The sequence below is a fragment of the Notamacropus eugenii genome, chromosome 4 (genome assembly GCF_028372415.1).
Source record: "Notamacropus eugenii isolate mMacEug1 chromosome 4, mMacEug1.pri_v2, whole genome shotgun sequence".
Taxonomy (NCBI): Eukaryota; Metazoa; Chordata; class Mammalia; order Diprotodontia; family Macropodidae; genus Notamacropus; species Notamacropus eugenii.
Window position 1 is genome coordinate 63232175 of NC_092875.1, and position 27800 is coordinate 63259974.

Sequence of the window (27800 nt, forward strand, 5' to 3'; positions counted from 1 at the left end):
ATCCTCACTTTTACCTTTTCCCTCAATCCTCATGTTCAATTGTCTTATTTTATCACTTGGACCTCCACAGTGTCTCCTGATTATACTCTTTTCTCTATTCACACGACTTTTACCCTAGTTCTGTAACACCTGTAACATGAACCCTTACAATACCCATAGGTATACCCAAAGGGGCCATATACCAGCTACTTGAGTCTTTGACTGCCCTCCTACTGGGCTACCTTAGGATATCATCACTGAACTGTACAGGCTTTGTCTGAGGCAGGTCAGCTGGGCTCTAAGGGTAACCTTGGGAAAACTCTTGCAATAGCTTTCTAATCCTCTCAACACAGCTGCTAAATTTATGTTCCTAAAAACCAGATATGACCATATTACCCCTTATTCAGAAATTTTTAGTGGCTTCCTAGGGTAGATGACAAAATTCTCAGTCTGGAATTTAAAGCCCTCCCCAACTACCTTTCTAGATTTGTTTCATATTGCTACCCTTAACACATTATGTTCTAGTCAAATTAACCTGCCCCCTATTATCTACACATGGTATTTCATCTCCTGGCTCCATGTCTAATGACCTCCCATGTGTATAATGAATTCTGACTTGTAGAATCTCCAGCTTTCTTCAGAACTCAGCTCAAGTACTACCTCCTACATGAAGCCTCTCCTGCTTGCCCCATAGGCAAGCACTTTTGACGTTATTTTATGTTACCTCCAGTGTATCTGTGTACATCCAGGAGCTTCCAGTAGAATGTAAGCTACGTGAGGACAGGATCATGTTTTTGTCTTTGCATTCACAGTGCCTAACACTGTGTTTTTGCACAAAGGTGTTTAACAAATGTTTGATCAGCTCAATAGAATGTAGTCTTTGCCTTATCTGCTAATTGGGACCAATTTGGACTTTTGGTATGACTAGTTGAAGGTCTGATTGCATACAGGTAACTGATGCAGAAATGATTCCCTTGCTGGTTACTGTATTGATCATTTAGAAGCAGTTTCTTCTTCTTGTTTTTGTTGTGATTAATGTTCACATTGGCCAGTGCCTCCTGGCTCTCTTTTTGGAAGGGCATGTTCATAATAATTAAATGAGAACCTCCCAAGCTTCCATCACAAGCCTTTTAGTCCTCTTTAATTTCTTTTTTTTCTTTTCAGTTTCTTAATACTAAAACATATTTTGTAACATAACTATACTTTTTGTCATCCTCTCTTATGCCTACTTTTGCATGAATGTCACCAAATGTGAATGTTTGTATTGATTTAATCTTATTGAGTTCTTTGTAGTCTATCTCTTCTTATCCTCTGCAAGAGATTATCTCCATAAAAGTTGTCTTTTCTTCCTAGTGGTATTTTTTCTGGTTCTCACCATGACTGCAAGGCAAAATGGCAATTCCAGGAAAGGCTGTCTGTATGTTGTTTCTTTTGTGTGCATGATGGCAACAATTGCATCAGCTCCTTTATTTATGTCTGTAAGGACAACTTATGATCTGTCCTTCCATTTAGCTACAGCTTCTTTATGTTTTTTGGTTTCATTTATAGTAAAGATGTCAATATTGATAATGGTACAACATAAACCTTACTTTTTGAGTACCAATAGTTAAATAAATTAATCTTTATAAAAAATCCAGAAGCTATGATTCTTAGCAGCTTTTGATGACCTTTCTTCTCCTCTACCATTGTACCTGCGTAAACTAAAGGAGAATGCATGTGACACAAGGGAATCTGGTTTTTTTTCTTTTCCAGGATTTCCATCACCATGAAATTTATCTCTTAAACTCCAACCTGTTACTGATGAGACTTTCTATACTTAGGGTCATAGAAGTATAGATTGAGAGCTAGAAGGGACCTTAATGTTTTTCAGGCCCAGCCCTCTCATTTTACAGAAGAGGAAATGGAAGCCTTGAGAAGTTAGTTATGTGACTCATCCAAGGACACACTGGTAATAATTGGTAGAATGTGATTTGAACCTAGGTCTTCTGGTCCTCTGACAAATCTATCATTGGTTCCACATTCCTTATGGTACAGCCTCCTAGAGCTTGTTCTCAACAAGCAGACAAGCCTTTGTCAAGGTTGCCTTCATACCATAATCAGGAATTAGAGATTATGCGGTTTGTCCTGTGTTCTCAAAGAGGACCATGATATCGGGTGCCATGACTTGCAAGTGAATTGGATTTTTTTTTAAATTGAATTATTTTATTTGTTTTTAATGTTCAATAGTCACTTCCATATATCTTAGATTTTTCTCCATTCCCTTCCCCTTATGCCCCCTCCCTCCCCATTCCCTCCCTGAGACAGCATATAATCTTATATAGGTTCTACTTGTACATTCCTATTAAATGCATGTTGCATAGAAGAATTAAAATGAATGAGAGAAACCATAAAACAAAACGAAACACAAATATGAAAGAAAATGGTCTGTTTCCATCTGTGATCCAATTCTACAGTTCTTTCTCTGGATGTGGAAGGCATTTTGCCTCGAGTCCATTGGAAATTTTTTAAGTCCATGCATTTCAATGACGTACTAAGTCTATCAGAAAAATTTCTTGCACATTGTGGTTATTGCAGTGTACAAAGTTCTCCTGGTTCTGCTCCTTTCACTCAGTATCAGTTCATGTAAGTCTTTCCAGGCTTCTCTGAAGTCTTCCTGATCATCGTTTCTCATAGCAAAATAGTATTCTATTACATTCATATACCACAACTTGTTCAGCCATTCCTTAGTTGATGGACATCCCCTTGATTTCCAGTCTTTGACCACAACTAAGAGAGCTGCTACAAATATTTTTGTATGGGGGACCTTTTCCCATTTCTATGATCTCTTTGGGATGGAGTCCCAGAAGCAATACTGCTGCATCAAAGGGTATGCACATTTTTGTAACCCTTTGGGCATAGTTCCAAATTGCTGTCCAGAATGGTTGGATCAGCTCACAGTTCCACCAATAATGAATTAGTGTTCCAACTCTCCCACATCTTCTCCAACATTTATCATCTTCCTGTTTTGTCATGTTAGCAAATTTGATAGGTGTGATGTGGTACCTGAGAGTTGTTTTGATTTGCATCTCTCTAATCAATAGTGATTTAGAGCTAGTCACTAAATCAGTAGTGATTTAGATTTAGATCATTTTTCATATGAATATAGATAGCTTTAATTTCTTCCTCTAAAAACTGCCTGTTCATATCTTTTGACCATTTATCAGTTGGAGAATGACTTGTATTCTTGTCCATTTGACTCAGTTCTCTATATATTTTAGAAATGAGGCCTTTATCACAGATACTAGTTACAAAAATTCTTTCCCTGTTTTCTTCTTCCTTCCTAATCTTGGTTGCATTGGGTTTGTTTGTGCAAAAACTTTTCAATTTAATGTAATCAAAATTATCCATTTTGCACTTCATAATGTTTTCTCTCTCTTGTTGGGTCATAAATTTCTCCATTCCCCATAAATTTGACAAATATACTATTCCTTGCTCCCCTAATTTGTTTATAGTATCAGTCTTTATACCTAGATCATGTATCCATTTGGACTCACTGTTTGACAAAAATTGCTGGGAAAACTGGATAACAATGTGCTGGAAACTGGGCATAGACCAATGTCTGACACCATACACAGGTGAATTGGATTTAAGTGAGGGAGGCCTGTGCAAAGTCACCAGCCTCGCTTTCTTTTCCTTCTGGGTCCAGTGACCAGATAGAGGTCAGGACAACTGGAGATGGCCTTGGCATTAGAGGGTTTTTATGGAGGTCATTGTCTGTCACATGGGGATAATAGTACTTGTACTACTTAGCTCACAAGACTTTTGTGAGGAAAGCACTTTGCAAAATTTAAGTCACCGTTGAATTATAGCTATTTAATGATAATAAAAATGACAATTATCATTTCAGAAAATACTTCTTAAAGTGAAGTGCCAGTTAAGGGTGCCATTTAGTTGGATTTGTGATTAATCTGGTATTACTGTAATGATAAAATTGTACTATTAGTTTTGCAATATTGCCAGTGAAAAAATGAGGTATGTGGCATTTCCTGGAACAGAGTATCAGTGTTTTGGGCAGAATAACCTTCACATGACCTTACTAACCCAGGGCTACCATGCTTCTGCTGTTTGTGTTCTTGGCTGCCCTTGTGCAGGACTACCTTAGGACAACAGCACCAGACTGCCAGAGGCCTTGGCTGAGGCAGGTAAACAGAGCTGTAGGGGTGTTTCTTTGGAAAACCTGGGCATTAAACCCACTGCTATAAGGAGTAGACTTTCTCTCCCTGCTGTGAACACAGGAGTTATTACTTTGTATGATGCTGGGGGAGGGGGTTGGGATTTAGTGCTTGGACTGGTTAACCAGATGGGTTTGAAGTGACTTTCAGGAAATGTGTTTCTATTTCTACCTGAATTCACACATCAACTATATCAGGGTAAATGCAAGATGATCAGGTTAACATTTATAATCCTGCAACATTGGGTTTGGCTGCAAGTCCACAGTTTACATTTCCCTTGCCTTGGAGAACAAAGGTTCACTGCAGAGAGGACCTCTGGGTATAGAAGTAAAAAGAAATGAACTCACCAGGAGTGACAAATTCCTTAAAGGAACAGAAAATTTTGATTGTTGTTTTTTTTCCCCTATTGTGATGAGCTATAATATCAATCAAATCAAACTTGTAAGAAAATAAACCTTTATTAAAATCATCTTTCTTGGGGGCAGAGTCAAGGTAGTGGAAAAAGTCAGGGACTCACCTAAGCTCTCCCCACAATCCCTCTGAACACCTTTAAATAATATCCCAATGGGCAGAGCCAAAATGGCAGAGTAAAAACAAGGACTCACTTGAGCTCTCCCCCAAACCCATCCAAATACTTGTAAAAAATTACTCTAAACAAATTCTAGAGCAACAGAACCCACAGAAGAACCCAGCAGAAAGACAGAGTGAAACAAATTTCTAGCCCAAGACAACCTGGAAGGTCAACAGGAATGGCCTGTTACACCAGACTGGGTGAGGAATACAGTCTAGTATAAGCCATGCTGGCACAGACTGGGTCCCAGTGAACCTGGAGCAGGCTTCAGGGAACTGAGTCACAGGCAGCTGGGACAGTTTCCAGACTTCTCAACCCACAGATGTCAAAGACAACTTAGAAGGTAAGTAAGGAAGGTCTGTGAGACCTGGGTGACAGAAGCTCAGTTTCAACCCTGGTCCCAGCACACCCCTGGGGTGGCAGTGATGGTAGCAGCAGTGGCAGCAGTAGCAGCTGCTTGTAGAACTCTCAGCCCATAGATGATAAGGGATTGAATAACAGATTAGAAGGAGATTACAGGGGTCTCTTGGCTGGCCCTGAGGCAGAATTCTGTTGCTTTGTCCATACTTGGATCTGGGTCACAGTCCTGGGGTGAAGAGGAGCACTGGCATAGCAGAACTTGTGGTAGCAGGGGAGAGGGAACCTTCCTCACAGTTCCAGGTCAGAAGAGAGTGCTTGTGGTCACTCACACACCAGAGCACAGACCAGGAGAGAAGTAAACATCTCTCTTTAGATCATATCACCTTGGAAGAACTGAAAACTTACAGCTCCCTAGAAGTACCTCTGAAAACAACTGCGCAAAACCCCTCCAAATTGGAAGTAGAGATCTACCTTAACAAAAAGTTAAAAAGTCAAATAATTGGCTAGGAAAATGAAGTAACAGTGGGAAAAAACCCCCACAAACTATAGAAACTTACTTTGACAATGAGGAAAATCAAAACAGACACTCAGAAGAAGACAGCAAAGTCAAAGTTCAAAACAGACACTCAGAAGAAGACAGCAAAGTCAAAGTTCCTACATCCAAAGCCTCTCAGAAAAATATGAATTGATCTCAGGCCATGGAAGAGCTCAAAAAGGATTTTTTATTTTTATTTTTTAATATATAATTTATTTTCAGTTTTTAACATTCACTTCCACAAAAATTTGAATTCAAAATTTTCTCCCCATCCCCCACCCAGGACAGCATGCACCCCATGCACCCCTTCCTCCAGTCTGTCCTTCCTTCTATTACCCACCCTTCTTCCACCTCCCTTCCCCTCTATTTTCCTGTAGAGCAGAATAGATTTCTATACCCCATTGCCTATATAGCTTAATTCTCAGTTGCATGCTAAAACAGTTTTTAATATTCATTCCTAAAGTTTTGAGTTCCATATTCTCTCCCTCCCTCCCCACTCACCCTCATTGATAAAACAGACAATTCAATATAGGTCATATATGTATAACAATGCAAAGCATAATAGTTATGTTGTAAAAGACTAATCACATTTCCCTCTGTCCTATCCTGCCCTTCATTTATTCCATTCTCTCCCTTGACCTGTCCTCCGCCAATAATGTTTGCTTCTAATTATCCCTTTCCCCAATTTACTGTCCCTTCTATTATCTTCCCTCTCCCATTCCCTTCCCCCTTGCCTTCTTGCAAGGTAAAATAGAGTTCCATATCCAATTGAGGGTGTGTCATGCTCTTCTTAAACCAAATTCCATGACAGTAAGGCTCAATTATTTCCTTTCATTTCCTCTCCTCTTCCCCTCCATTGTAAAAACTCTTCCTTCCTTCTTTTATGTGAGCTGATTTGCTACATTCTACCTCTTTCTTTCTCTTACTACTAGTACATTCCATTCAACAGTAAATTTTATTTTTTTTAGATATTCTCCCTTCATATTCAGCTCATCCTGTGCCCTCTGTCTATGTGTGTGTGTGTACATATACATATGTACACACACACACATATACATACACACATATACCCATGTATATATACATACCTGTACACATATAATATATGTATACATACATACCCATACTCACCTGCATACATACATACATATATATATATATATATATCCCCTCTAACTACTCAAACATTGAAAAAGGTCTCATGAGTTACAAATAACTTCTTTCCATGCAGGAATGTAAATAGTTCAACTCTAATGAATTCCTTAAGGCTTCTCTTCTCTGTTTACCTTTTCATGTTTCTCTTCATTCTTGTATTTGAAAGTCAAGTTTTCTATTCAGTTCTGGTCTTTTCAACAAGAATGCTTGGTAGTCCTCTATTTCATGGAAATTCCATTTTTTCCCCTGAAGTATTATACTCAGTTTTGCTGGGTAGGTGATTCTTGGTTTTAATCCTATCTCCTTTGACCTCTGGAATATCATATTCAAAGCCCTTCAATCCCTTAGTGTAGAAGCTGCTAAATCCTGTGTTATCCAGATTGTATTTCCATAGTCCTTGAATTGTTTCTTTCTGGCTGCTTGTAATATTTTCTCCTTGACCTGGGAACTCTGGAATTTGGCTACAATATTCCTAGGAGTTTTCCTTTTGGGATCCCTTTCAGGAGGTGATGGGTGAATTCTTTCTATTTCTATTTTACGCTCTAGTTCTAGAATATCAGGTCAGTTTTCCTTGATAATTTCTTGGAAAATGATGTCTAGGCTCTTTGTTTCATTATGATTTTCAGGTAGACCAATAATTTTTAAATTATCTCACTGGATCTGTTTTCCAGGCCAGTTGTTTTTGCAATGAGATATTTCACGTTGTCTTCTATTTTTTCATTCTTTTGGTTTTGTTTTATAATTTCTTGGTTTCTCATAAAGTCATTAGCTTCTGTCTGCTCCATTCTAATTTTTAAAGCACTATTTTCTTCAGTGACCTTTTGAACCTCCTTTTCCATTTGGCTAATTCTGCTTTTTAAAAGCATTCTTCTCCTCATTGGCTTTTTGGACCTCTTTTGTCATTTGGATTAGTCTATTTTTAAAGGTGTTGTTTTCTTCAGCATTTTTTTTGGGTCTCCTTTAGCCAGCTGTTGACTTGCTTTTCATGATTTTCTTGCATTGCTCTCATTTCTCTTCCCAATTTCTCCTCCACCTCTCTTGTTGTTGTGTTCATCCTTCATTGCTGAAAAAGACCATGCCATCAGAGAAATGATGACATGACTTGCACTTGACTTTGTTTTGAGTGAGGAAGGGGTGTGCATGTCACCAGCCTCACTTCTCCTCTAGAGCCATCTGAATCCAGTGACCTGATACTCCTCAGGATGACTGGAGGTGACCCAGGATGAGGCAGTTGCGATTAAGTGACTTGCCCAAGGTCACACAGCTAGTGAGTATCAAGTGTCTGAGGTGAGATTTGAACTCAGGTCCTCCTGACTCCTGCACTGGTGCTCTATCCACTGCACCACCTAATTGCCCATCCACCTCTCTTACTTGATTTTCAAAATCCGTTTTGAGCTCTTCCATGGCCTGAGATCATTGCATATTTTTCTGGAGGTTTTGGATGTAGAAGCCTTGACTTTAATGTCTTCCTCTGATGATATGCTTTGTTCTTCCTCATCCAAAAGGATGGAAGAAAATACCTGTTCACCAAGAAAGTAACTTTCTGTAGTCTTATTTTTTTCCCTTTTTGGGCATTTTCTCAGCCAGTTACTTGAGTTTTGAATCCTTTGTCAAATGGAGGATATATTCTAGGGCCCTGTATATCCTCAATTCCTCCAAGGTGGCACAATCAAGGGAGAGGAGTTTACTCTTCTCTTGGCCTGCACTGTTGTCTGTGAGCAGCCACAAGCACTCTGTTCTGCCCAGGATCTGCGAGTAAGGCTCCCTTTGCACTGTTACCACCAGCTCCACCATGCCAGCACTCCTCCTTACCCCAGAACCACCACTCAGGGCTGAGATCTAGATCATCTGCTTGATTCCCCCAGGGTCTTTAGGTGGAGGGCTCCGAAAGGGGACGCTGATGCAATGATTTCTGCCTCCCTGGCGTTGGGGCTTGGGCCAGACCCATGCCTCCCCCTCACTTGGTGAAAAAGCTTTCTTACTGACCTTGAGGCTATCTTTGGCATTTGTGGATTGAGAAATGAAATCTGGGAACTGCAGCTGCTACCTGTGATTCCATGCCTTGAAGCCTGCTCCAGTCCCATTGAGCCATGCCACATGGCCAAGGCTGGGCTGCACTCCACTATGAGTCTGGTGTGATAGACTTTTCCTGTTGGCCTTCCAGGCTGTCTTGGACTGAAAATCTCTTTTATCCTGTTGTTTTGTGGCTTCTGCTGCTCTAGAATTTGTTTAGAGTAATTTTTTACAGGTATTTTGTAAGCTATGGGGGTAGAGCTAGAGCAGGTCCGTCTGAGCTAGAGCAGATCCGTCCTTCTGCTCCACCATCTTGGTGCCCCCCCCCCCCCCAAAAGCATTTTGAAAGTCAAGTAAGAGAGGTAGAGGAAAAATTGGGAAAGGAAATAAGAGTGATGCAAGAAAATCATGAAGAACGAATCAACAGCTTGCTAAAAGAGACCCCCCCCCCAAAAAAAAATACTGAAGAAAATAACACCTTAAAAATTAGACTAACCAAACGGCAAAAGAGTTTCTAAAAGCCAATGAGGAGAACAATGTCTTAAAAAGTTTAGTTGGCCAAATGTAAAAGGAAGTCCAAAAGCTGACCGAAGAAAATAATTCCTTCAAAATTAGAATGGAGCATATGGAAGCTAATGACTCTATGAGAAATCAAGAAATTATAAAACAAAATCAAAAGAATGAAAAAATAGAAGACAATTTGAAATATCTCATTGAAAAAACAACTAACCTGAAAAATACCTCCAGGAGAAATAATTTTAAAATTATTGGACTACCTGAAAACCTTGATCAAAAAAAAAAGGGCCTGGACATCATCTTTCAAGCAGTCATCAAGGAAAACAGCTCTGATACTCTAGAACCAGAGGGCAAAATAGAAATTGAAAGTATCTTCCCATCTCCTCCTGAAAAAGATCTCAAAAGCAAAACTCCCAGGAATATTGGAGCCAAATTCCAGAGTTCCTAGGTAAAGGAGAAAATATTTCAAGCAACCAGAAAGAAACACTTCAAGTATTGTGGAACCACAGTCAAAATAATACAAGATTTAGCAGCTTCTACATTAAAGGATCAGAGATCTTGGAATATAATATTCTGGATGGCAGAGGAGCTAGGATTACAACCAAGAATGTTCTACCCAGCAAAACTGTGTATAATCCTGCAGGGGAACAAATGGAAATTCAGTGTAATAGAGGACTTTCAAGTATTCCTGATGAAAAGATCATAGCTGAATAGAAAATGTGACTTTCAAATACAAGACTCAAAGCATAAAGAGGTGAACAGAAAAAGGAAATCATGTACTTAATAAGGTTAAACTGTTTACATTCCTACATGGAAAGATGATATTTGTTATTTGCAAGGACTTTCTTATTATTAGGACAGTTAGAAAGAGTGTATATAGACACAGGATACAGATATGAGTTGAATATTATAGGATGATATCTAAAAAATTAAAGTTAAGAGGTGAGAAAGAGGAATGCACTGGGAGAAAGAGAAAGAGAGAGTAGAATGTGTTAAATTATCTCACATAAAAGAGGCACAAAAAAGCTTTTACAGCAGAAGAGAAGATGTGGGGAGGTGGTAGGGATTGCTTGAAACTTACTCTCATCAGGATTGAGTCAAAGACTCAATTGGGTAGAGAAATCTATCTTTCCCTATGGGAAAGTAGGAGGGGAAGGGATAAGAGAAGAGGGAGGTGCACATAGAAGGGAGGGAGGATTGGGGGAGGTGGTAGTTAGAAGCAAAAACACTTTTGAGGGGGGACAGATGAAATACAATAAACATAAATAGAATAAACAGGGGAAGTAGAATGGAAGGAAATATAGTTAGCAATCATAAATGTGAAAAAGGTTTGATGCAAGTTTCTGTGATAAAGACCTCATCTCTGAAATATATAGTGAAACAAGTCAAATTTATAAAAATAAGAGCCATTCCCCAATTGAGAAATGATAAAAAATATGAATAGTCATTGTTTAGATGGAATAATTAGAGCTACCTATAGCCATATGAAAAAAATGCTCTAAATCGCTAAATGCAAATTAAAACAGTTCCGAAGTACTAATTCACACTTATTAGATTGGTTAATAGGACAGAAAAGGAAAATGACAAATGTTGGAAAGGATGTAAGAAAACTGAGACACTAATACCCTGTTAGTGGAGTTGTGAACTGATTCAACCATTATGTAGAAAAATTTGGAACTATGCCTAAAAGCCTATAAAACCATGCACAATACCACTACTAGGTCTGTACACCAAAAGAAATAAAAAACAAAAAAGAGAAGGACCTATATGTACAAAAATATTTAAAGCAACTCTTTTCTGTTGACAAAAAATTGGAAAATAAGGAGATGCCCATCAATTAAGGAATGGCTCAACAAGTTGTGGTCTGTGATTGTAATGGAATGCTATTGTGATATAAGAAGTGATGAGCTAGATGCTCTCAGAAAAACCTGGAAAGATTTACATGAACTGATACAAAGTTAAATGAGTAGGACCAAGGGAACATTGTACACAGTAACAACAGTATTGTAAAATGATCACCTGTGAATGACTTAGCAATTCTCAGCAATACAGTGATTCAAGACAACTCTGAAAGACTTAGGATGAAAAATGCTATCCAGAGAAAGAACTGATGGAGTCTGAATATAAGTTGAAGCATGCTTTTAAAGTTTCTTTATTTTTCTTGGATTTTTATGTTGGTCTCTGTTTTCTTTTACTGCATGACCAATATGGAAATATGTTTTGCATGACTATACACGTATAACCTATATCAAATTGCTTGTCTTCTCAATGACAAGGTGGGGAAGTGTGAGGAGGGAGGGAGAGAAATTGGAACTCAATTTTTAAAAAGAATATTGACAATTGTTTTTACATGTAATTGGGAAAAATAAAATACTAAATAAAAAAACTTTATAAAAAATAAAATTATCTTTCTTTTTCATTGAAAAGATTCATGTCACTTCTCTGCTCAAAAATCATTAGTGGCTTTTAATTGCCTACTGAGCAAAGTTGAAACTCTTTTTGGTGGAATTTAAGGCCCTCACAATCTTTGCTCAATGCATGGAGTTAGTGGAAGGGAGGAATATTTAGTCCATGAATCAATCAATCTGGACAAATCCTAACCTCCTTTGTTATTCCCCCCTCAAACTGACTATTCATATTTTTTTTTTTATAATTTCTCAAATGGGGAATGGCTCTTATTTTTATAAATTTGACTCATTCACTATGTATTTGAGAGATGAGGCCTTTATCAGAGAAACTTGCATAGATTTGCATTGCTTTCTATTTTTTTTGTGCCTTTGCTCATTCTGTTGTTCCATATGCCTGAAATGTTCTCTCTCTCTTGTTTTGGTGATATATAAACTAATTATTTTCATTATATTCTTTCTGCAAATACTTATCATGAGCACTGCAATACAAATATTAAATATCTCTAGTCAGCAACTACTTTCTTCCTCAGATCTCACATAAACCTGTTTCAACTTTGTAATTTATCTGTCATGTGATATTGTATATTAGACCTATGTTGTTGTATTGGTATCATCCCTCTACTTACATGTATTGTCACCTCCTTGAGGGCAGGGCCTAGTGTCTTACCTTTGTCACTCTGTGCTTTGAACAAAGCTTTGTAGAACAGTGACTTAATATACTTTTTTGTATTGCATTTCATTAAGCACCAACTGTGCTCAGGGCTTAGTAGTCACTACTTGTGATACGAAGACAGAAGATGACACAGTCCTTGTCCTCAAGGAGCTTGTAATGTCTACAGGGAGATAGAACTTGTACATTCTATAAGTAATAATAACAATACTGATACTAGACAGCATTTATGTGGTGCTTTAAGGTTTGCAAAATGCTCTACAATTATCATCTAATTTGTTCCTCATAACGACTCTGGGAGGTCGATGCTATTATGATCCCCATTTCATAGATGACGAAACTCAGGTAGGCAGACGTTAAGTGACTTGCCCAGGATCTAAGTATCTGAGACTGCATTTGAACTGGTCTTCTGGACACCAGACCCAGTGCTCTATCCACTGTACCAGTGAGCCATTCCTGTGCCACTAGTGTTGGTGGAGGCAAGTATGATAAAAGGTACAATATGATAGGGACAAAGTTGAAATTAGGCAAAATATGAAAATCTGAGAAGGGTGATTCCAGGCCTGCTTTCCTCCATTTGTGGCTTTCATGACTGTTGGTGGATCATTTCTCCTCTCTGGCTCTCAGTTTCCTTACATGTCAAATGTAAGGACCAGACTAGATGACTTTTATTTTAGGACTCTTCCAACTCTAACTGTCCTCTCTCATCACTTCTAGTTGGAGGAAGATCAAGAGAAAACTTCCTGGAGAAGTGGTGTCTAACAAATAACTTGAAAGAGGGAGTTTTCAGTAGGTAGAGGTGAGAGCACATTCCAGACAAAGGATTTTGGCCTACCTCAGTGCCTGGGGGGCAGTGATGGTTGACAAGACTTTGGAAGGAGAGGCATGATAAGATAGTTGGACACATAGGTGCTCTGCCACTCGGGAATTGTTTCTTGGAGTTGATCAGTCCAAGAGCCCAGAACAGAGCGACCCCTATTATTTCTCTCTTCACCCCTACTCGCATCTTCTATGTGGGCTTTATGCTAGGGCTTGATAACTAGTGTACTGGTTATATCCTATCCCAAGTAGTCCTGGATAAGAGGCTCTTTGAGAAGAAAAATGGAAATAGGGAACTTGTGGCATTGACCCATAGCCCCAGTGGCCCCTGACTCAGCAGTGTTGTCTTCTGTAATATCTTAATTCAAATCAAAATGACCATTGAAAAATATTATAGTTATAACCTGGGATCCTAATATTTAGTTCAATTCAATAGACATTCTTGAAGAGCCTGATGTCAGGGCCCTACGAGGCCCTATGTTAGCTCCCAGGAATACAAACACAAAAATGAAGTCATCTGTGTCCTCAAGGAGATTCCTGAGCGTACAGAATACATGAAAGCAAGTAGTCTACAAGGCAGCGTGAAGAGAAGGAGTGAGCCTCTCAGGACTCCCTAGCATCCTCTGCCTGTGACCAGCAGTGCTGTTTGTAGTATAATCTACAATAGCCCAGATTCACATTTGCAAAGTGCTTTAAGGTTTATTAAGCACTTTCCACACAACAGCCTTGCCAGGTAGGACATATTATTTCCATTATTGTACAAATGAGAAGACTGAGGATCAGAGAGATTAAGTGAATTTTCCAATGTTCACGTAGCTAGTAAGTGTCAGAGGCAGGATTTGATCTCTGATCCCCTGATTCTGTGTCCAGCACTCTTTCCAGTAGGCCCCACAGGTCACCTCTCCTTCTTGGAGCTGTAACCTTCACAACTCCCAAAGAACAGCCTTATGGAATTCTGTCAGCCACCAACTAATTGCCAGTTGCCAGGAAAGCTCCTCCTCCCCCACCCTCCTCCTTGGAGTGTGGGGGGTGGAGGTGGGGAAGCTTTTTGTGGGCTGAATCTCACTTCCCTGAACTATTTGCCTAATTGCTATGGGAACAGTAATCTTTCCTCTGCCAACTAACTGGAGAGAGGTGGTAGGCATTATATCAGAAAGCACAAGCCATACTGGGAAAATGTTGCACCTTCCCCATTCCCATCCCTTCCACCCAGTCACTGCTGGAAGCAACCCTAGGGAATGATAGTTACTTCCAGTTTCTGGAAATTTTTGATGGCTTACGAATGATCAGTGATGTGAGCTCTTGCTTTCCAGAAAGCCTAGAGCAGGAAGAAATCATAATGTGCGCACTGATGCCAGCTCCTTTTATTTTCTTTTTATTCTGAACTTCAGCACCAAGTAAAATGTGTATTTCTGAGGATTGTATATGGAACTCGGAAGCTAGATAGTGCTGGAGTCAAGAAGATCTGACTTAAAAATTCTTCCCCAAACACTGTATGTGTCACCCTGGGCAAGTCTCTTTACCTTTCTCAGCCTCTATTTCCTCGTCTGTAAAATGGGGGTAATAGCACCTACCTTTATAGAGCTGTTGTAGAGACAAGGTGAGGTAATATGCATATGGTGCTTTGCAGATTTTATGTGCTTATATGCATGCTAGTTATTATTTTAAAATCTCTATTATATGCATATTGGTGCATAAGTTAAGCCCATAGTTTTCATAGCCTTCTGCTTGTCTGTGCTTCTCTTTGGATTTTCTTCTCTGTGAGCATTTTTAAAAACACCTCAAAGACCATCTTTCTTTGCTTTTCTTTATCTATCCTATCCCTGTCTCCCTCACCTTCAAATCCTATTGCACCCTCCAATGAGGAAAAAGGAAAGAGAAAAACAAAGTCCTTGTAACAAATTTTCATAGTCAGGTAAAACAAATTCCCACATTTTCTGAGTCTGATAATGTTTACCTTATTATGTAACTTGAGTTATATCACCTCTCTGTCAAGAGATGGGTGGCATGCTTTTAGTACATCAGTCTTGTGGGATCATAGTTTAGTGCACTGATGAGAGTTTGCAACTCTTCCAAACATGTTGTTTTTTAATTTTATAATATTACTCTAATTGTATAAATTGTTCTCTTACTTCTGCTCCCTTCTCAATGCATCAGTTCACACAAGTCTTCTAGATAGCTTAGAAACACTTCATTTTGTCATTTCTTATAGTCCAATAATATTCTGTTACATACATAAACCATAGTTTGTTTGGCCTTTCCCCAATGGATGAACACCCTCTTGATTTCTAGTTCTTTGCCTTAACAGAAAAGAAATAGCTTCTTTCTTGAAGAGATGGTATAAAAGAGCACTGAATTTGAGCGCAGATCCCAGATCTGCTACTTTATTATGAGTATTATTATGGGCAAGTCCTTTATCCTCTTTGAACTTCCATTTCCTCATCTGTTAAATTAGGGAATTAGATAATCTAAGATCTATATGAGCTCCTCGATAAATATATTCTCATTGGATGGATCCTATGAGAACAAGGGTCCACCCAGATTAAATGGTCCTTCCCTAATTTGGTATTTCAAACATAGGGTTAAAAATAGACACAGATGTATCCATACACATAATTGTCATAGTAGAACAGTGCTTTTTGATTGCAAAGTCCTTTTTACATACCTCATTTTATTCTGACAACTAGTTAGTACTAGTAACATTCTGCTCATTTTTTGTAGGAGAAATTTGGGGCTCAGAGGGGTTGTGATTTGTTCTTAGCCAGAAAGTGGCTTATAGTTCAATATTGTTTTAACCTTTTAATGTGCTCTATGTTGACTTTTATTTATTGAGGCAGTGGAACAGAAAACATGCATGTGACTTAAAATCAGAACCCCTGACCCCATTGCTTAGCAGCATTTTGACCTCTGAGTCTTGGGTTTGTGATCCCTAAAATAAGTCTGCTAGTGTTTACCCTGCGTGTCTCACAGAATCGTGAGGAAAGTGTTTTGCAAACCTTAGGGTGCTAGAGGAGTATAAGTTATTACTAGCATCTTGTGAAGCAAATAGGTTGAGTATTATTGAATCATGTTACTCTTGTGTCCAATATATGCCTGTTACAGACACATCTTCTAGAGAACCACAGGGAGACTTAGCGGTGACACGGAGCTGAGAGGTCAAGGTCAACATTCCAGCCAGTTAAGTGGTGGAAGAGAAGCTCAAGCGTGGATCTCCTGACTCGTAAGTCTGGCATCCTTTCTCCAACTTCAGGGTATCTCTCCTCTGGATAATCAAGTAGGACAGGATGTGGGTGGAATACTCTCTTTTTGTCCTTCTCAAGGAGGAAAATTTTTTTTTTCTAGGAAACCACTCTGCTTTTCTAATGTGGGATATTTCTTGGTGATTAGCAATAGTCTCTAGAGTGTCTCTCCTGATCTCAGGGGTCCAGCAGGTCCTGCTGCTTCAGAGAAACCTCTTCGCAGTTGAACAAAATCTGCTAATTTGTAGACAAACTTGGATTTGCCCTGGGAAAATTATCTCAACTATGCTTGTGTAGTGTAAAGAACACTGGACATGGGGATCAGAAAACTTGGATATAAGTCCAATTTCTTCCACTTAACTTACTGTGTACTCTAGGGCAAATCTCTTCCCCTTTCTGTGCCTCAGTTATCCCCATCAATAAAATAATTGGGTTGCACTAGGTGATGCCTAGTCTTTCCCAGTGTTAATATTATGTGATTATTGGTGTTAACTTTGTGTAATATATCAGTTTTGCCTTTAGATGGCACTGCTGTATCAATTTTCTGTGGCTTTGAGGCCTTACAGTCATTGAGTCCTAGAATATTAGAGTTGTAATAGTTCCTCAAGTCTTCCCCATTTTACAGGTGAGGAAACTGAGGTCCAGCGAGAGTCAGTTATTTGCTGCATTCCATAACACAACCAGAATTAGGTGGCCTAATTCCCAGTCTAGTATTTGTTTCTTGCTATGGATTTATGGGCAAAGCTCTGAATTGGGGATGTTTAAACTTTTGTGAATCAGCTTACTGAATATTTTGGAAGTCGTAAGTAGTTTAGGTTGGTTTAATGAAAGGGTTTGCTTTTATTTAAAGTTCTTCATGAAAAACTATTGGCACATAAAATACTTTGAGAGATATAGCTACACAAGGAATTTTCTTACATCCCAAAGTGAAACAAGTATTATATAGAACCTGAAAGTATATGGATGTCAACCTAGCTGAGCGCCCAGTGTACGGGATAGGGCAACTTGAGTAGTAGATACTCAAGAAGTGAAGTCTGTTTGGAACTTCGTGAACCTCAAAGCTATGTGAATGTCAGGAATTATTATTACTACTTGCTGATGTGTTTGTGTGTTGATTTGATTGACCTCAGCAGCATCTCTTCTAGTTATATGATCATCACCTTAGTACAGATCTTCTTTACCTCTCAACAGGATTATTCTAATTGCTTCCTAACTGGTCTTCCTGCCTTCAGTCTTTCTCTTTTCCCGTTCTTCCTGAACACAGCTGTCAAAATAATCTTCTTAAGTCACAAATCTTATGATGTCACTCTGTGCTCAAAAAACTTTAGTGACTCAGACTCACAGAATCTCAGAGTTGGAAGGAGATCTCAGAGCTGAGCTAATCTAACCCAAACCTGAAGAAGAATCACTTGTTCATGATACTGGACAGGTGATAACCCATCACTAAGGTCTGTGATGATCTTTTCCCCATCTAGGCTTATCTCCCTGTCTCTCCTAGCTGGAAGAGCAGCATCCATGTGGAGTGCTGACCCTATCCCACTTGGCACAATAGTGGGTTTGGTTTTGGAGGGGGAAGATAAGGCAGTTGGGGTAAAGTGACTTGCCTAAGGTCACATAGCTAGTTAGTGTCAAGCGTCGGAGACCAGATTTAAGCTCCTGACTCCTGGGCTCCTTCTGTATTCACTACACCACCGACCTGTCATGGCACACCAGGTTTGATGTACTCCATTTCCAACCAGTGTGCCCCTCCTCAGGTAGCCCGCTGGGTATGTTCTCTTTCCCACTTTCAGGTGTCAGTCTTATTGTAGAAACCCTGTCAGTTTTAGCTGCCTCAGCCTCCCACCTCTGGATGACAGGTGTGCACTGCTACCGCCACGTCCCTCTGAGCCTTGGCTACCTTTTAAGTGAAGCTTTCCTGGGCCCTCCCGCTACAGAGTGGTTTTTTTCCTCCTCTAGTTATCGTTGAATCTTTCTTTTGCCCCTCTCATACTCTGTCTTGCATTGTACTTATTGAGTAGATGTTGTTATTGCTCTTAGGAGATCATAATTCCTTGAGGGCAGAAGCATATTTTTTTTTCATCTTTATATCCTCAGTGTCTAGCACAGTGCCTTGTCCATAGCAGGAACTTAATAAATATTTGCTATTATTGAATTGAATGTGTGTGTGTGTGTGTTCATGCTTTGTTGCTGAAGAAGACCATGCCATCAGAGAAATAATGACATGACTTGCACTTGACTTGATTTTGAGTGAGGGAGGGCTGTGCAGGTCACCAGCCTCACTTCTCCAGAGCCATCAGAATCCAGTGACCAGATATTCATCAGGATGACTGGAGATGACCCAGGATGAGGCAGTTGGGGTTAAGTGACTTGCCCAAGGTCACACAGCTATTGAGTGTCAAGTATCTGAGGTGAGATTTGAACTCAGGTCCTCCTGACTCCTGCACTGGTGCTCTATCCATTGCACCACCTAGCTGCCCATTGAACTGAATAGGGACTTTGGGAAGAGCCCTTCACTGGGATTCAGGAGACATGGGTTTGAGTACCTTTGTTCTGCTCTCTTTCCAGTGTGAATTTGTCACTTAACCTCCCTTTCCTCCCTTTCTCCTGCTGTAAAATGAAGATTTGGGGATTATCTGGCGTCTCAATCCTAAATCGTGTGCTAGAGTGGGAAGAGCAAACAGTTTAAGTCCCTCTCAGAGCCTTAGTTTGCTCATTTGCAGAGGATAAAAACATCTATTGTGCTATCTTCATGTCATTGGGAGGATCAAAAAAAAACACAATGCGCATACAGGACTTTGTAAGCTTTAAAATGAGCCTTAGCCAGCATTGGACCTGAGTCAGGAAGAACTGAGTTCTAACCTAGTTTCAGACAATTACTAGCAATCCTAGGCAAGTCACTTAACCTCTCTCAGCCTCAATTTCCTGATGTGTAAAATGGAGATGACAGTGGCACCTACTTAACAGGATTGTTGAGGATAAAATGAGACGATATTTGTAAAACACTTTGCAACTCCTAAAGTACTATATAAATCCTGAACAGATTGTGATGATGATGATGATGATGATGATGAGATCAGCTATTTTTTGCTTTCTACGTCTCTTCACTTTTAGAGGTCTCAGTTTCTTTTGTAAAGCGAGGGGTTGGACTAGTTGCCTGTTAAAGTCCTTCCAACTTTAAAATTCTGTGATTGTAAGATAAATCTTCTCTATCTGCTCTCCCAGGTTGGGGGGGGAGGCGGGATTGTGTTGGCTTTAGGTCAAAGGAATGTGACAAGCATGTAGTCCTGGATAATTTCTTACAATTACAAAATCCCTTTTAATTTTTTTCTGGTGACCAACTTCACTTCCATCTGAGTAGTGACCACAAGGTGGCAGCCAGAACCATCCCACTCTATTATTTCTGGCCCACACCTACCCAAATCCCAGAAACACCACAGTCTAGACTAACTAACAGGCCGAATTCTTCCCTTGTTAGGTAAGCCTGCATGTAGACGTTCATGATTCTCATTTCCCTCTGTGCTGTTCAGCCAAGGTGTCACATCATACCACTGAATGCTTTGAAGGCAGAAGGGGCCAGATCTCCCAAAGGGGATGTGTACATGGAATTTGTGTAAATGACTGCACGGGAGAGATCTGTTTACTCTTAACAAGTATCTTTTGAACTGCTGTGGGAAGAAAGAAATTAAATGGTGCTCATATTCAGATACCCTTTAGATTGATGTGAAATTCTACCAGGTTTCAGAGGGATATTTTTGCCAGCAGTTTGATAAGATTTGCTGGCATGTTGAATTCTTTCTAAGAACATTTCTTAAATTTCTCCCAAGTCTGCCCCTCAAGCTGTAATATTGGCTTTGTAATTATATGGTTAAGGGATGGCCTTTCTTCTCTCACCTATCTGTTTCAAATTTCATCATGGTTTTCCTTTGTTTTATGTCTGTATGTACTTTAGCAGCCTGTTTGATATGATGTGCCAGTCTTAAGTTTAGTGCCGGAGAGACAGGTGTCTGCACCAGCAGCCAAATGGAGAACTGAAGCTGAGAGAAGAGAAATACAGGACAGATTCTGTCTGCCCTGTGCTGCCTATGGTTTTTCCTTAGTCTTTTGTGTAATTTGTTTATTGAAAGGGAATTAAGTATTTTGAAAAAAATAAAATTTGAAAATATTTGAATTCTTTAGAGGTTACAGAGTATAGTAGAAAGAGTACCAGACTATGAGGATCCAGATTCCAGGGCTAGCAATACAGCTGATATGCTGGGGAACTTTGAGCAAGATGCTTCCTTTCTCTGGATGACAGGTCCCCCATCTGTAAGGCAAGGAGGCTGGATTGAGTTGATTGCTAAGGTCCTTTTCATCTCTGCTTGTCTGTTCTTATATTCTAAATACCTGTGTCTGCCTTCTGGCTCTACCAAGTAATGACATGCTAGCTTTACATGTCTGATCTTATGAACCTGTTCTTTTCAAGTGTCCTAGGTGCTAAGATCCCTTCCAGCTCTGACATTTTCTGTTCCATTGGCCCTTCCAGGTATGCAGTGCTGTGATTTCTGTGATTCTTTGTCCTTCCTAGTTGCCCGTTCTAGAGAAATGCCTAGATAACTCAGAAAACACAAAGCAACATTGCTTCTGGTAAACCCTCATTATAGCTCTTGTCAGGCACCTATTCTGAAGCCTGTACAGGGGCATTGTGTTTAGCCTTGGAGCTGCAGATTTCTCAAGGGCAGCTCTGATCAAGGCTGCCTCTCTCTGAGCTGGTTGGGGTCTGGTTCAGCCAACCCAGAGTTCTTTGGAATTCATAGTTGACACTGCCCTGCCCTGCTGCAGGGCCTGATGCAGCTTGAAGGAGTGTCTCTCCAAGTCTGTTGCAACATAGGAGAAATGGGGGAGGAGGGAGAGTGCTGGGATTGAGTACAGTTGGCTGTGTATGGCAACCTGCCAGTGAGGTCTGAGTAAAATTCTTGTTAGTCCCATTTGAAAAAACAAATAAATTTCCAAGAAAATGTTGAAGTGCTTCCTTGAAGCCTCTTGCAGTTAGCTTGCAAGAGATAAATGAATTTCCCTAAATGAGTGTTTGATAGAAACTGTTCAGAGAGAACTGCTGACTCCTTTCTGTCTGAGGTTGGAAGAGGATATGATATGCTGCAGTGGAAGGAGCCTGGGACTGCACATCAGGAGATCTGGAGTCTGCTCCCAGCTTTAATTCAATGTGTGAACTGAAAACAAGTCATTCTTTGGATCCCAGCCTCCCCAAATGGAAAATGGAAGGTTGGGCTTGATCATCTACACAGTCCCTTAAAATTCTAATATTATGTTTTAAGGTTCTAAGTTGTTTTCAGTTCTGATGTTCTGGGTTCTAAAGTTATGGCTAGTTCTACTATTTTAGATTCAAAGGCCCCTTCCTGGTCTTTCATTTTATGATTTTATAAGTAGCCTTCCACTAATACATTTTTATGTACCATTGTATTTAAATAGGGGTTTTTAAACTAGAGTGTATAAACTTATTTAAAAAATTTTTTTGATAGCCGTCTCAATATGATTGGTTCTTTTGGTAATACTATATATTTTAATTTGTGCATTTAAAAACAATATTCTGAAAAGAGGTTTATAGGCTTCACCAGATCATCTACCTAAAGCAAGAGGATCTTAACTTTTTTGTGTGTTATGAATCTTTTTTGGCACCCTGGTGAAGCCTACAGATGCCTCAAAATAATGATTTTTCTTTAAAAAATATTGATTGTTGAGGCAGCTAGGTGGTACAGTGGCTAGAGCATCCGCCCTAGAATCAGGAGAACCTGAGTTCAAATCTGGCCTCATGCATATTTAGTAGCTATGTGACTCTGGGTAAGTCACATAACCCTGATTGCCTCAAAAAAAAATTTATTGTTGAAGAAAATGCTAAATTTCTGTTAGAGATTAGTGAAAATAAAAATATAATTTTTCCCCATCCAAGTTCATAGACCTCCTTTCCCCCCAAAAATATATCCACAAACCCCAAGTGAAGGGCCTCTGTTATAACCCCCCCTCATTTTATAGATGGGGAAACTGAGACCACAGAAAGAAAAGAATCCACTGAAGATTACATAGCAAGTTAGTCAAAACCACGACTAAAAACTAGGGCTACTGACTGATTGTTTAGGCATATCAAGAAAACTACTTTCTTCTGATGAGGAGAAACCAAATTATTACAATTATTACAAGGTACAATTGCTCTTTATGTAGATAAATGGATCTGTGAACCCATTGGTATGAAGACTTCTTCCATCAGTGCAGATAGCATCCCGTCCATACCTTCTCAACCAGTGTGGCTTTTGTCCCATGTCTTTTTATTAATATCCCATAGTTTATCTACCCAGTATGCTAGAGGCCTCCCTTTGGTGGCTTTAATAGTTTATGAATATCTGTGCACTTGGGTTGTCTATTTTCACTCATTCTTGCCACATGACTGTGAGTTCCTGTGTGCCCTTTATAACACTTTCCATGCTCAAATCATCATTGGTAATATTCCACCACTTTGCTCTTTGGGCCACTTTCACTTATGATCCTTTGGAGAGCATGATATTCCATGATTTGCAGCTGTAAAGAAACACCAGGAAAATAATTGTAATAAGGAGATGGGTTTTGTGACAAGTGTGCAAGCTGGGATCATTCAAAGTTTTGCGCAATTCTTTAATCTGATACAGGCTAAGGTCCCATTTCTTGTCGATTATGTGCTCATTTAGCATTTGCAGTGTTTGTCTGAGATATTTGTATTATTACAGGCTAACTCAGCAAAGTATCCACCCTTCGTAGACTGATATTCACATTTTAATTTCTATGAATACATGTGCACATAAGCGAATAGTTTGATATTGCCTTTAAAAAGCCCAATGTGACCTTAGACTATATCATTAGAGTTATTGCATCCTGATCACAATAGGTGATAATCCCCTTGAGTGCTGACCAGACCACACCTGAGTAAAAATTTGGGGTGCCATACTGTTAACATTTTAAGAGGGACTGATCCAAAGAATAACCAGAGGAGAGTTCTTAAAAATGGTGAAAGGCCTAAAAACATGTTTGAAGGCCTGTCACATGGAGAGAGATTGTACTACTCATTCTGCTTGATTCCAGAGGGCAAAACTATAAAAAAAAATTGGTTGAAAGTTAATAGAGGCAGATTTAATCAGTTAACCAGATAGCAAGCATTTAATAAGCACCTACTGTGTGCCTGCACACTGGGGACACGAATGCAAACATGAAATAGTTCCTATCCTCCAGGGAACAAGATGCACACATATAATTACATACAAAATAAACAGAAAGTAGTTTGGGGAACAGAATGCAGTATAGAGGCAGAAATGCACTGAAAAAGGCCTCATGTAGGAGATGGCATTTAAGCTGAACTTGGCAGTTAACAAATTGGGATTCCAAGAGGCAGAGGAACGGTGCATATCAGGCATGGAAGACAGACTGTACAGAGGTGGGAAATTAACATTTTGTGTGTGGTTGTCCCCGGGAATATGGGAAGGAATGTAACGTATAAGTCTGGAAAGGTTCAAAGTTGGGATCTATTATGAAGGGCTTTAAAAATCAGAGTTTATATTTGATACCGACAGCACTTTGGAACCATTACTGATATTTATTAAGCCCAGAGTGACATGGTCAGACTTGTATTTTAGGAACACAACTTTGACAGCTGAGTGGAGGACAGATTGGAGAGAAAGAGACTTGAGGCAGGGAACCCTCCCGGGAGGATGGGGAAGTAGAATTGATAAGATGTGCAAATGACTGGGTGAGGGAAAGTGATGCTATGAACCTGCAGGATTGAAAGCATGGTGGTTCTGTTTGATACAAGTCTCTTTCAAGGAAAACAGTTCAAAGGTAGAATACTTCAGGTTGCCTGGGATAGGTACCTTTTCCCTAGATCTTTGACCAGAAGGTAAATGCCTTTTAGGATTGTTATCAAAGGTATTCTTACTCAGGTATGAGATTGCTTCAAGCTCTGAGATTTGGTGATTCTTTATGAGACAGGATGCACTCTAAGGTCCCTTCATATTTAGGGAATCATTGATTACCTATATGCCACAGGACTTTCATTACATCTGAACAGGGTGGGAGTCTCCAAACCCACATTTTGTTTGTATGTCCTGGAGTTACTGGCATTATACTGACCTTTAAAGTCCTGGTTAACTCTTCTCCATTTCTATTTGGGAAAATAGCCTCCCTATTTATGCAGAAACACTTGGTCTATCTCAATTTGTAATTTCAGTTTATGAATGTCACACTCTTCCTGATGACAGAGATACTATGTGTGGGTGAGCTCTGCTGAGTCAGAAATCTCTCTGGCTCTTCATCTCTCCCACCCCTCCACACTCCCCTGCCTCCCTCTTGCCTCCCCCTTTCCTCCCCCTTACCTGTACATTGGGCCTAACCTTTAGCAGCTGAAGTCTTTGTGGTTTTCTGTATGTAACTGGTGACAGTAAACAAGCTCCCTTCCCCAATTGGTATAACCTTTTCTTTCAAATACCATCTGATTTTTTTCCCCCAAAGGAGATGTGGCTTTGACTTTGGTCATGCTTGTATGTGTGTGAATGAAGAGTGAAACCAAATTTATAAATGGTCTAGATCTGCTTTAGCTTTTAGCATACCCAGGAAAAGATTTTTAAAGGAACAGTTTGGCATCTTGTACCTTCTTGTCCCCATGCTTTTGTTAACATTGTTGCCTGTTTCTGGAATGTCACTTCATGCCAAGGGTCCCTCCTCTCCAATCTTCTTCCCTTGAAATCTTCCCCATCATAGAACTGCAAACGTATAGAGCTGGAAGAGTACTTAGCAATCATTTCAGATGTGGAAAGTGAGACCTGAGAAGTGAATTAACTTGACCAAAGTTACATAGGCAATACGTTGTAGTACAGAGATTTAAGCTCAGGTCTTCTAATTTGAACATGAGTTCTCTTTCTGCTGCAGCACATTTTGCTTTTTTACCATTAGCCCAAGCCCAGTACAGGTGTCTCTTCTATAGCATCCTTCTCAGAAAACCCTGTAGTTTCTGCTTAGATGTTTCCAGTGTAGGGTAGCTCACTACCTCACAGTATCCTGTTCCATTTCAGTACAGCTCTAGTTATTAAAAAAAAAAAAATTTTTTCTGATATTGAACCAAAACCTGCCTCACTATAACTTCCAACCTTTGGCCCCAATTCCACACATTGAAGCCGCAAAGAGTAAATAAGGAATAAAGGAATCCTCCTTTATCCACATGATTCTCCTTGAAGTTTTTGGAGACAGCAACTCTATCTCCCTTGAGTCTTTTCCTCTCCATGTTAAACATTTTCATTTCCTAGAACTATTCCTCACATAACAGTTTTCAAATCTTTCATCATCCTTGTTCACTGTCCTCTGGAGTTTATCCTTTTAAAATGTAATGAAACTCCAGGTATAGTCTGGGCAGAATAAAGTGGCACTACTACTTCCCTTGATCTGGATACTACATTTTAATTAATTTAACCTTAGACTAAGTCCAATTCTCTTGATCACTCCAACTACAAATATTTTTCTTCCATCTACCTCAAATAGGATTTTGTTCATACGTCTCATTCACATATTATACTGCAAGCATTTCTATACTCAAAACAAGGATCTCTGGGTTTAAATCTTGGCTCTGTGATTTTGAATAAATTTCTGAATTTTAGTTTATCTTTAAACTGGTAATAACCTGCACTATTTCCTCACAGGATTTTTGTGAGAAAAAATGCTTTGAAAATCTTAAAAGGCCATAGAAATATGGTGACTGAATAGATTGAAGGGGATATGAGAGAAATTATGAACAGAGATTTGGCAACTGAGTGGAACGAGGATTGAAGCAGAATATGAGGAGATAAGGATAATGCTAAGGTTGCAAAGCTAGAATTGAAGGATAATGTATGATTAACAGAAATAAGAAAGTTCAAAGTAGAGTGGTTTGGGGAAAAGAATGAGTTGAATTTTGGACATGTTGAATTCGAGATGCGTGAGACAGTCACCAGTTCAAAATATCAAGTAGACAGCTAGGTGGTGCTGGGCCTAGAGTCAGGAAGACTCATCCTCCTGAGTTCAAATCTGGCCTTGTTAGCTGTGTGAGCCTGGCCAAGTCACTTCACCCTGTTTGCCTCAGTTTCCTATGCCTTCTTCCAAATGAGCTAAAGAAGGAAATGGCAAATCACTCCCCAAATGAGGTCATGAAGAGTCAGATAGGACTGAAACGACTGCTCAAGACAATGGGACAGTTACCAGTTTAAAATATCCAGTAAGCAGATAGAAAAGTATCATTGGAACTCAAGAGAGAAACTAGTGATGTATATGTAGATCTGGGATTCATCTGCATAAAAATGATCATTAAACCCTTGGGAACTAATGAGATCACCAAGTGCTAGAATGAAAAGAAAATAGTCTAGGGTCATTACACACACAATTAATGGAAGTTATATGGATGATGATCAAGGAAAGGATGATGAGTGGAGGAGCAGTCAGACAGACTGGAGCAGAACCAAAGAGAGAGAGCAATGCTGTCAAGATCTAGAGAGGAAAAAGCATCCAAGGGGAGAGACTGGTCAGCACTGTCAGAGAGTGAGAGGGACAAGGATGAACATTAAAAAAAGGCAATCAGATTTGCCATATAGCATGGTCATTAGTAGCTCTGGAGAGAGCAGTCACAGTTGAATAATGAGATAAAACTAACTCATTGCCTCTATTTTCTCTCCTCTCACTTGATTCTAAACTCTCTACAACCTAGCCCACAACCTTATCATTCACTGGTACTGGTAATTGTTAATCATCCCTTATTGGTATTATCTCTTAATTGTCAAATCTAATGGCTTCTTCCAACTCCTCATCCTTCCTGACCTCTCTGCAGAGTTATATTGGTCACTCTCTTATCCTTGATACTTTCTCCTCTCTAAATTTTCAGATACTGCTTTCTCCTGGTTCTCTTTCTATCTGTCTGATCACTCTTCAAGTCTCCTTTGGTGGATCTTCATCTAAGATAGGTATCCTCCTAAGTTCTGCCCTGGGCCTTCTTCTGCCTCTGTACTGTCTTGCATGGTTCTCTCAGCTTCCTTGGTTTCAATTATCATCTCTTTGCATATGATTCTCAGATCTATTTGTCTAGTCCTGACCTTTTTCCTGAATTCTGGTCTCATATCACCAACTGCCTATTAGACATCTTCAGCTGGATTTCTAATAGAAAAGCTCAACATTTCAAACTTAGTTTGTCCAAAACAGAATTCATTATCTTTCCACCCAAATTCTCCTTTCTTCCCAACTTTCCCATCACCATTGTGGGTACTATCATCCTTCTAGTCACCCAAGTTTACAAC

General features: G+C 39.5%; 1 protein-coding gene across 7 annotated transcripts in view; it reads left to right on the forward strand.

The window, feature by feature from the left end:
- The window catches only part of GNG7 (G protein subunit gamma 7), a 371729-nt gene that overhangs the window by 109071 nt on the left and 234858 nt on the right, over nucleotides 1-27800 (forward strand). For 5 of the 7 annotated variants that reach the window (XM_072601444.1, XM_072601446.1, XM_072601447.1 and 2 more), the window contains one exon: nucleotides 16340-16457. The exons of the other annotated variants lie outside the window; for them this stretch is intronic. The gene's annotated coding sequence lies outside the window, so the exon portion shown is untranslated. The remainder of the gene's footprint in view (nucleotides 1-16339; nucleotides 16458-27800) is intronic. 7 annotated transcript variants of the gene reach the window in all.